Here is an 8,497-nt window from a genome sequence, read left to right on the forward strand (position 1 = left end):
CTGAGGCAGAGCCCTTCTCCTTATATACATTTCAGGAGGTGCCTGAGATGCAAAAATTTAATTTATCCACTGGGTTTGGTCTGCCTGGCAGCAAGGAATGGCTTCCAACATTTTAAACCCACAGCAAACACTTCTATCTCATACGAAATAATGTGGAAATTAAAATAAACTGCTTTGCTTGCAAGCTTCAGTTTCAGGACTTATATTTTACTTAATTAATCTGCTTCCTTATTGTGTAATTATAGTTTAGCAAAATAATTCAAGGGGTTTTTATTCATGGCTTGTTTACGGTTCGGTTTCACCACAGCGTTTAATTATGTTTCAGGACCTCCTGCAAAAATGTCGTGGCAATGCCGCCTCTTCCAGGGTCTCGCGCCAGCTCAGGGCTGGCTCTTGAGCAATGACGTGTGGTGACAGGGGAGAAGGAAGGCATGTCTGCCGAAGCACGGCACTGACGTTGTCGGGAGCGTTCTTGTAAGCATTCATTTCTTCCTCTCATGGGTATGGCTACGGCTCTCATAGGCAATTCGGTTGCAGCCGTGTTTGCCAGCTCGCGTGCTGGTAAGCGGAGCAGGATGGCTTGGCAGTTTCCTTATCAACGGAGCCTGAACTGCGCAAGATGGTGCCGAGGACGAGTTCGGTCATGGGGACGATGCTCTGGCAAATTGGGGGTTCATGCACATGAAGCCGAGGCGCTGGTCCAGCGGGGCTCCATGTGCCCCTTAGAATATTTGGAATTGAAGGCAGGGCATTTCTGGGCAACGCTTCGCTGCAGACAGCGATTTATTGCCGAATTATGTGCCTAGGGAAGGTGATAATTGTGTTTAGTATCTGGGTGTGATGTGACTGGCGCACACGGCGAATTCATGCAAACGATAGCTGGAGATGCAACAAAGAAGTGAAGCAAAGTGTTACAAACAGGTTGAGAAATGTTAGCCGGAGTGAACTTTTTTCCTTGTATTCCTGTGACACACCTATTTGACATTAAATTATTCTAGTAATATCTGTTAATGAGAAGGTGCCGTACCGTCTTAATTAAAATTCTTAAAAAGATTTTTGAATTTGCTTGGAAACAAATAAAGTTCCTTTTTTGCCTTAACAAAGGGGTCTAATCACAGAATCACAAGTGATTGCATGGCTTGCCCTAAGAAGTCTTTGCATCTTTGCTGGGGCAAAATTAACTGGTTCTGGGAGGATTCCTAGTCAATGCTATTGTTAACTTGAAATAGGTTGTCTTGAATTAAAAATAATGCAAAGGATTTATGGTGATTTAGAATATTTATGGAGTCTCTCTAGGTAAAGATCTTCCTGGTTTTTTACAGATCTCATGGTGGGTTGAAATGAACTATAAAATAATATATGCAATTATAATCATGCAGTAGTTCCGTTGTAGCTCCATTGGCCCGAGTATATTAGGATGCACGTCTTGCAGTGAGATGTACTTTCGTTCGTGAGATTGAGATAGTTGGAGAAAGCAGACGAGCTTTTGGGCACTGCATCCTTCATGTCATTCTGCCCAAGGTAATCCAAACACTGGGACCTCTTGCTAGTAAGTGAAAGGGAGAATTATTTTGGAAGTTTATTTTATTTTGTGCTGAAGCGTTGGTGCAAGCAGCGTGGAGGACAACTGGGTGCGTGGTCTGAAGCCAAACCTGGAGCACTACCTAGGAATAGGGCATTCATGGATGGGCTAAAGCACACTTAGCCTTTAGGTAGGTCCATGCAACATGACTTTCATGAACTCTTTTAGGTGGGCGTAACCATGGGCAAGCTGAAAAACAGGGAGAAGCCCGGCCATCAGTGGCACAACTGGCTGTGGTCCTGCTTTCTGCGTGACTGAGCCCTGCACGCTGGCTTGATGCAGCTGCGGTGGGGCAGAGACGAGGCATCAGGGATGGTGACCAGAGATACTGGGATGCAGCCCCTGCTCCGAGCTCTCCCATCCAGCAGGAGCACAGAGAGAGACTCCAGCTCCTTTTCATGGCAAGAAAGACACGGCCCTTCATCCTTGAGGGTAGTGACTTGCCGGTTTTTCCAGCTGGGAGAAACCTGGATCTGGTTCGGATCAGGTCCCTGCTTTCTTCCATATCTCTGCTTGGCTGCCCACCGTAGAGTGCCTTGTGCCTCGTGGGTGATACAGGCACCATTTGGGGGCTGTAGACCCTCCAAGCCCCTGGTTTTGTTGGAAAGCAGGGAAAATGACGCTCATGGGCCAACCATCCACATTCCTCCACCAGCTGCGAGCCCTGAGATCCCTTCTTACGTATGACGTGCTGCCAGGCTGTTTCCCCGTGGATCGAAAGCAACAAACCTGTGCTTCAACCTTTGGCTCCTCCTCACAGCCCTAAGAAGTGGCTTCTTCCAGGTGCCCAGCCTTGCACATCAGAGAGAGACAGTTCAGGGCAGCGCTTGTGGTTTCCATCTGCTGAGCTTTCACAAAGCCGGTTCGCAGTCACATGGTGGAAGCCCTGAGCACAGGTTACATCAACTTCAAAGGAGGAAGCACTCTGATGTGATTTGGTCTTCTGAAGAGAAGGATTGCAATCGCTTTTATTTCATTGGCCACACACTTGCACAGCACTGGCTCAAGTCAGATGCAAATGACTTCTTCGTAGAGACCTTCTTTTTGTCTCCGTGGTTTGTCCTGTTTGATTGCACATCAGATAACGTTTGAAGAGCTGTAGAAAGGGACTAACCTTCCCCTTTATAAGGAAGAGATGAAACTGCTGTTTTCAGGCTGATGGGATTCAGCAAAGCTTTAAAGCAGCAGCTTACACCCAGATTTACCAGGGAAACCCCTGAGGTCCTTGGCCCTAAATATGTCTTGAACTGTGGTGGCTTCCATGAGACTTATGCCTTTGAGATTTACATGTACCCAGATGCATTAGGATAAATTAATTCTGCTTAAGCACCTTACTAAATTGGGACCTGTTAAGCCATCCATGCAGATAGGGAGAGCCTAGGGGTTTTTCCAACCTCCTGTTATGATTCCAGCCGTAACAACCCAGCATCCAAGCCTGCTTTCTTCCAGAGAGGAAAACTGCTTTTTAAGACCCTCTCCTGAGAAAACAGAGTTGGCAGGGCTTGGCTGTGGTCTCCCTCCCTCCCTGCAGGCTGGGCAGTTTTTGTGGCTCCTTGCAAAAGGGACCGCGAAGTCACCATTAAAATGGCTAATGAGGCCCCTGGGACATCTCCCTTTGGTTTTGCTGGTCCAGCCCTCCAAAGGTGGCTGTTCCTGGTCTCTTAACTGCAACTTGATTCTGCTCCCACATCAAAGCAGATGGTGGATTTGTGGGGACCAGGGTAGAGATGATGGTCTGGGATCCTTCCATCGCCACTAGGCACCTTGCTTTCCTCCCCGTAACCTTGCTCCACAGCATCTGTTCACCCTCAGCCTGGCTTGTTCCTAGCCATTATGTAGCTTTTATGCTGCTTTGGGGCAAAAAGATGGACAAGATAATTCCTGAGGTTCCTTCCAGGCCATTCCTGGAGTATCAGTGGTCGCTGCCCGTATACACCATTTGCAGTGCTTCCAGATAAGACCTTGCCAAAACCTTTACCCTCCTTCTGCAGGCTTTCTGCTGGACAATAATAAACTGGGGGTGACCAACGTCAGTCACATCACCAGTACTGGTGAGAAGATGTCGGGGTATCATGGCAGTAGCTAAGCAGAAAAGAGTATAGTTCCCAAAGGCGATGTCTCATGTAAGGAACATGGAGATCTACCTGCTCGCCAGAGCTGGATGATTGCCCTGCCTGTGTCCACTGTGATGCACTGGCCACGCTTGGTGCCCTGACGGCAAATCCAGGTGCTTCATTCAGGGCAACTGTGTCGTATTCTGGGCAGTTCTTTATTCGTGTGATGGAAAACCTGGGTGTTGGATGCAGAGCTACGTGCATCTTCCAGACAGAGCTTCTGTTACTTCTGGATGTTTGACCGCAGTAGGCAGGGTGTCAGCAGCAGCACAAGGCAGCCTGTTTGGATTTTTAAAATCTCTGTTTCAATGGTGTTACCAGGTGACCTAAGCCAATAAACTCTCCTTCATAGTTCTTCTTTACCATCTTATTTTGCAAGAGACAAATAGGTTTCGTACCAAACACCACGGGTGTCCACCCCCTTCCTTTGTAACATTCCTCCTTTGCATAGGAATTTGTAAGGCACTTTTGCATCATCTGACCAACTTTGTGCTAACACTCGGGGCCCGATGGACTATTAGGGCTCTGAGTAATGGGGTGGAATTGGTATGGGGTGTCATGATGAAAGCACAACAGCCAGGACTAAGCACTGGGAATTGCCACTGCAGAGGCAGAGCAACTGCGTGCCAAGGTAAGGGCACGAGGTTTGCACTGGAAGTGTTTTTTCTGGGGAAAGGTGGGCGATCCTTGTAAAAAGCAGCCATGAGACCCACATCAGATTTTGAGGTTGGAAATACTGCTGTGCTGGTTCACAGGACAGTTGTCTCTTCTCTTCTATGATACAGACTTTTTTAACCCGAAAGCATGTTTCTTCATGCACTAAGCCAACCAGGGACTCCAGAGATGCCCTCCAGCAGCTGAGTGAAAGGGGAGAGTGTGGGAGGAGTGAAATTCAGCCACTGAATTTCAGCTAGTTCCCATCAATAGGTCTGTAAATCCATGTGTGTCTGTGTGCACGAGTGCATAATGACCATAGAAAGTAGCTGTTCAGTGTGTGTGGTTAATGTAATAGAGTTAATTTTGCAAACAGGCTTCTTTAAAAAAAAAAAGTGAAGTAGACACAATGCATAAACATTACATGCAGTTTATTGGCAGCAGAGCAGAGAACACAGAGCTTTCATCAGCAATACAATCTCTGTATGCCATGTTGAATTAAAAAGCATCACTCTGCAGAGAGGGACAAGGAGAGATGTTCAGTAGAGAGCAAACCCTATTACCAGCCTTGTAAAAATGACTTAGCAGGCAAAATAACATAAAAGAATAAGAACACTTCTAGCGTGGGAGTCCTCTTGCCTGAATTCAGCTACCTAAAAACTAGTCAGCAAGTTGAAGCTAGAGGCATGGGCTCCATGAATAGTCAACGAGAGAGCTTGGTATCATCAAGCAAAAGATTGTTTTCTAGTGTCACCAGTGCAGGAGAACCTGGAGACAAGGAGTCACACTTTGCAGGGCCATGGAGGCATGATCCAAGAGCAGAGGTGGTATCTGTCCACAGCTACCAGCCTCAGCAAAATAAAAGGACAAATACAAACCAGGAGAAATAACAATGCTGTGTTTATGAGCACCTATTCATTAAGCTTTCCAGATGGGCATGCAGATTAAGGAGATTACAGAAGGCACAGTTTCTAGAGGACATACCTATTATCTTAATGAATGTTTGGAGTCACTTTCGTGATTCATTTTGCCACCAACACGCAAAAAACTCACAATGTATCACTCCAGAGGTGGTGGCTGGGTGCATAAGCTCTGTATTATGGTTGTCTCCACCAGGTTAACTAGAGATAAAGAGCAGTATTTGTCCTAGAGGAATTTGCAGCCAACTTCTATTCATCAGAGCCCTAATATTCAGAAACAGCTGCTCCAAGGTTACCTAAAGCCCCAGTGCTATCTGCCCTGGAGGGCAGCCAAGCTGAAACATTGGGCACCACAGTCTTTATTTCCCCAGCTCAGCAAGCCTACAGGGTTGTAACCTCCATTTCCAGAGATTAACTCTCTGAATTGCTAGCAAACCACACATTCAGGGAGATAAAGGCAAGCAACGGTAATGATTATACCTCTGGACTGGTAATCCCTCATCCCAAAGCTAAACACTTCTCTGCTGCAGCTATATATCCTGCAGTGTGCAACATCACTGTGCCTTCAGAGATGCAAAGCCACACTTTGATTTCACTGTGTTTCTGAGGTGGATTCCTTCACTTGACCTAAATCTCCTGTTTCCATGGCCAGAGATGTGCCCATACTGATTTTGAAATCCAACTGGGCCGCTATCACCGTCCATTGCACCAGACTTGGGAACCTCCACTGCAAGAAAACCCAGCGCTGAGTAACTGGAAAAGAAAGCCAGAAACGGCACAGAGAAATCGAAAAGAGAAAATCTTCCCGTGAATCATACATTTTTCATAGCTGGGCCGACAGGACTCCCTGGCCATGCTCTGTTGGAGGATAAAAGGAAATACATTATTAGGCAAATCTGCAACTTTCAGAAGAACCTGCACTGAGTGGGATCTTATAAATTCATGATTTCATTTAACAGCTACTCTTAACTCTACACCCAGGTGATCCCGAGTGAAGCAGGCACACATCTTCCTCCTCCGCTCAGTGGGATGCACATGCTGAGGAGATTCATTTGGGGAACTCCGGTGTAATTTCTTGACGCAACATCTACGCATCAGTGTGTAGCCTTGTTATTCTCTTTGTTCTTGTCATTATGTGGTTGCTTTTTCTCCTTGACTATTCTGTGGGGTAATCTGCCTGCTGGGTGCTGCATGTGATACCAGGAAGTGTTAAGCACCTGCCTCTTTTTTCCATCCAGAAATGGCTTGCATGTGGAAATCTCAGTGACCAAAAGCCAGCTTGGTGTTCAAGCCATCCTAATAATTGCACACCTGGTCTTCCAGCTCCTCCTTGGCTTAATGTAGAGAGCATTTCATGTTTTTTCTCCCAGGCATTTTTGCAAATGCTGTCACCACGCTGCTCAGCATCGCAAATACCCGTCTGCAGACAGGCTACCTGTCAAAGGACGGATAGGTGGCTTTACTTTCCCTTTAATTACTGAGCATGACAACTGTGGCTTCATTGTCCTCATTTCAATTAGGACTGACAAACACTCAGGGTGCACTGTCCCCAAAGCGTCATACTCCCTTTGAGTGGCTTCTTTCAAGTTACTCCAAGAGTATACGATAAAGCGAACCAGTTGCTTATGAGATTGCTACTGGGTTTGACATAATTGCCAGTTGCTCTGCAGAACTTTAGCACCTCCTTCCCACCCAAACACTTCATCACTGTCGCAAGCAGAGCACTGCAGGGCAAGCTCATGGTCTCATCTCCAAAGCCGGAGGTCTCGGATGCTGAGTGTTCAAGACCCTGTTTCTCAGTTTCTCCTTTTTCCTTGACCCCAGAACTGAAAGAGCACCTTAAAATGTAAAAGGTTTTTATGCTTTACCCTTCCATCTGCCTGCTTTCTTCACATAATAACGTTGTTAATTTAATTTGTGTTGTACAAAATAGCCCATTTCAAGAAAGCTAGCAGAGATCCTGTTTAATACACTGTCCTAGGTCAACGTCTGGGCTCCTCCAGAGCTGGGGGTTGCACTTGTGCAATGGTATTCAGTAGCTGATGTGTCCTTCATTTATGGCACAAAGCTTTGATGTCTGCTCTGAGCTCTGTTCAGTGCTGGGGTTTCTGATGGTGCCCATCTCCCATCAGTTGTCCATTTTCACAGTGACGGAGGTTTCGCAATGCTTGTGCCTAAAGGTTGCAAAAAAGTTGCAGTCCAGAGCAATTCCCCCTCATTTGCATCACTTTTGGGGAAATGCAGAACTAATTGTATAATGGGAGTCTTCATCCTGCAGCTAAAATCTGACCTGGAGTGATTCATCACAGAGGAATATACCAAGCCTGAAAAAATAAATCCACCCACTGAACTGGACCATAGCCAATGACCGTTGGGTATAGACAGAGGATTCCCCGTGTAGGTAACACCTGAACCCTGAAGAATATCAGTGGAATTTTTGCTCCCGTATGCAACTAGCACATAAGCCCTATTAGTGAATACGTTGGATAGGTCCAGCTCCGAAACCCAACTCTGTCTACGCTAAACTGGGCTGTGCTAAAGATGAGGGTGTTTCCAGGAAAGCAACATAACCTGCATTTCCCTGTGGACAGAAAGGGAAGAATTGCTACCTCTTCGAAAACACATCTCAGCAATTCCAGCTCCTGCCTCAACAAATCCACCCTGCCCCACAGCTCTGTCGTGCACCGTCCAGCTCCCCAGCAGCCAACACAGGACCAGCCACATGCAGACACCGAGCAGTTCACACACAACTAGCCAGTCGGTTCGCATGGCTGGTTTGGGTTTGGGTTCCCTTCATTTATTCTAAGCAGACTTGCAGATCATGTTGTCTGCGGTTAGGATTTTCCTCGAGCCACCTCAATGACACAAGCCTATAAAAAGTGGAGAAGGAAAGTTAAATGTGCTGGCTGGTGTTCTGAGAAGAGTAGACCTCCTGAAGAGGTTTTATTGATGTAGAAGAGAAACCTTGAAATCCTGACCAAAGGCAGAAAAAACCTCTTGGGGGCAGCCAGCTCAGAATTTACCCAGATACTTGGTTTGGCCACCAAGCAGAAAGGTCCAAAATTCACTTTGTTCTAGTGCAGCTTAGTTGAAACATCTAAAAAAACCCTGATGGTTTTCCATTAAAATCGTCTTAAGAGGAAAGAAGTTGTATTAAGCAGAGGTGAGAAAGATCCAACACGATCCTATATTGCTTGTACCCAAGGAGGTGGAGAATCCTCCACCCA

Source organism: Pelecanus crispus, chromosome 26 (genome assembly GCF_030463565.1).
Source record: "Pelecanus crispus isolate bPelCri1 chromosome 26, bPelCri1.pri, whole genome shotgun sequence".
Classification (NCBI taxonomy): domain Eukaryota; kingdom Metazoa; phylum Chordata; class Aves; order Pelecaniformes; family Pelecanidae; genus Pelecanus; species Pelecanus crispus.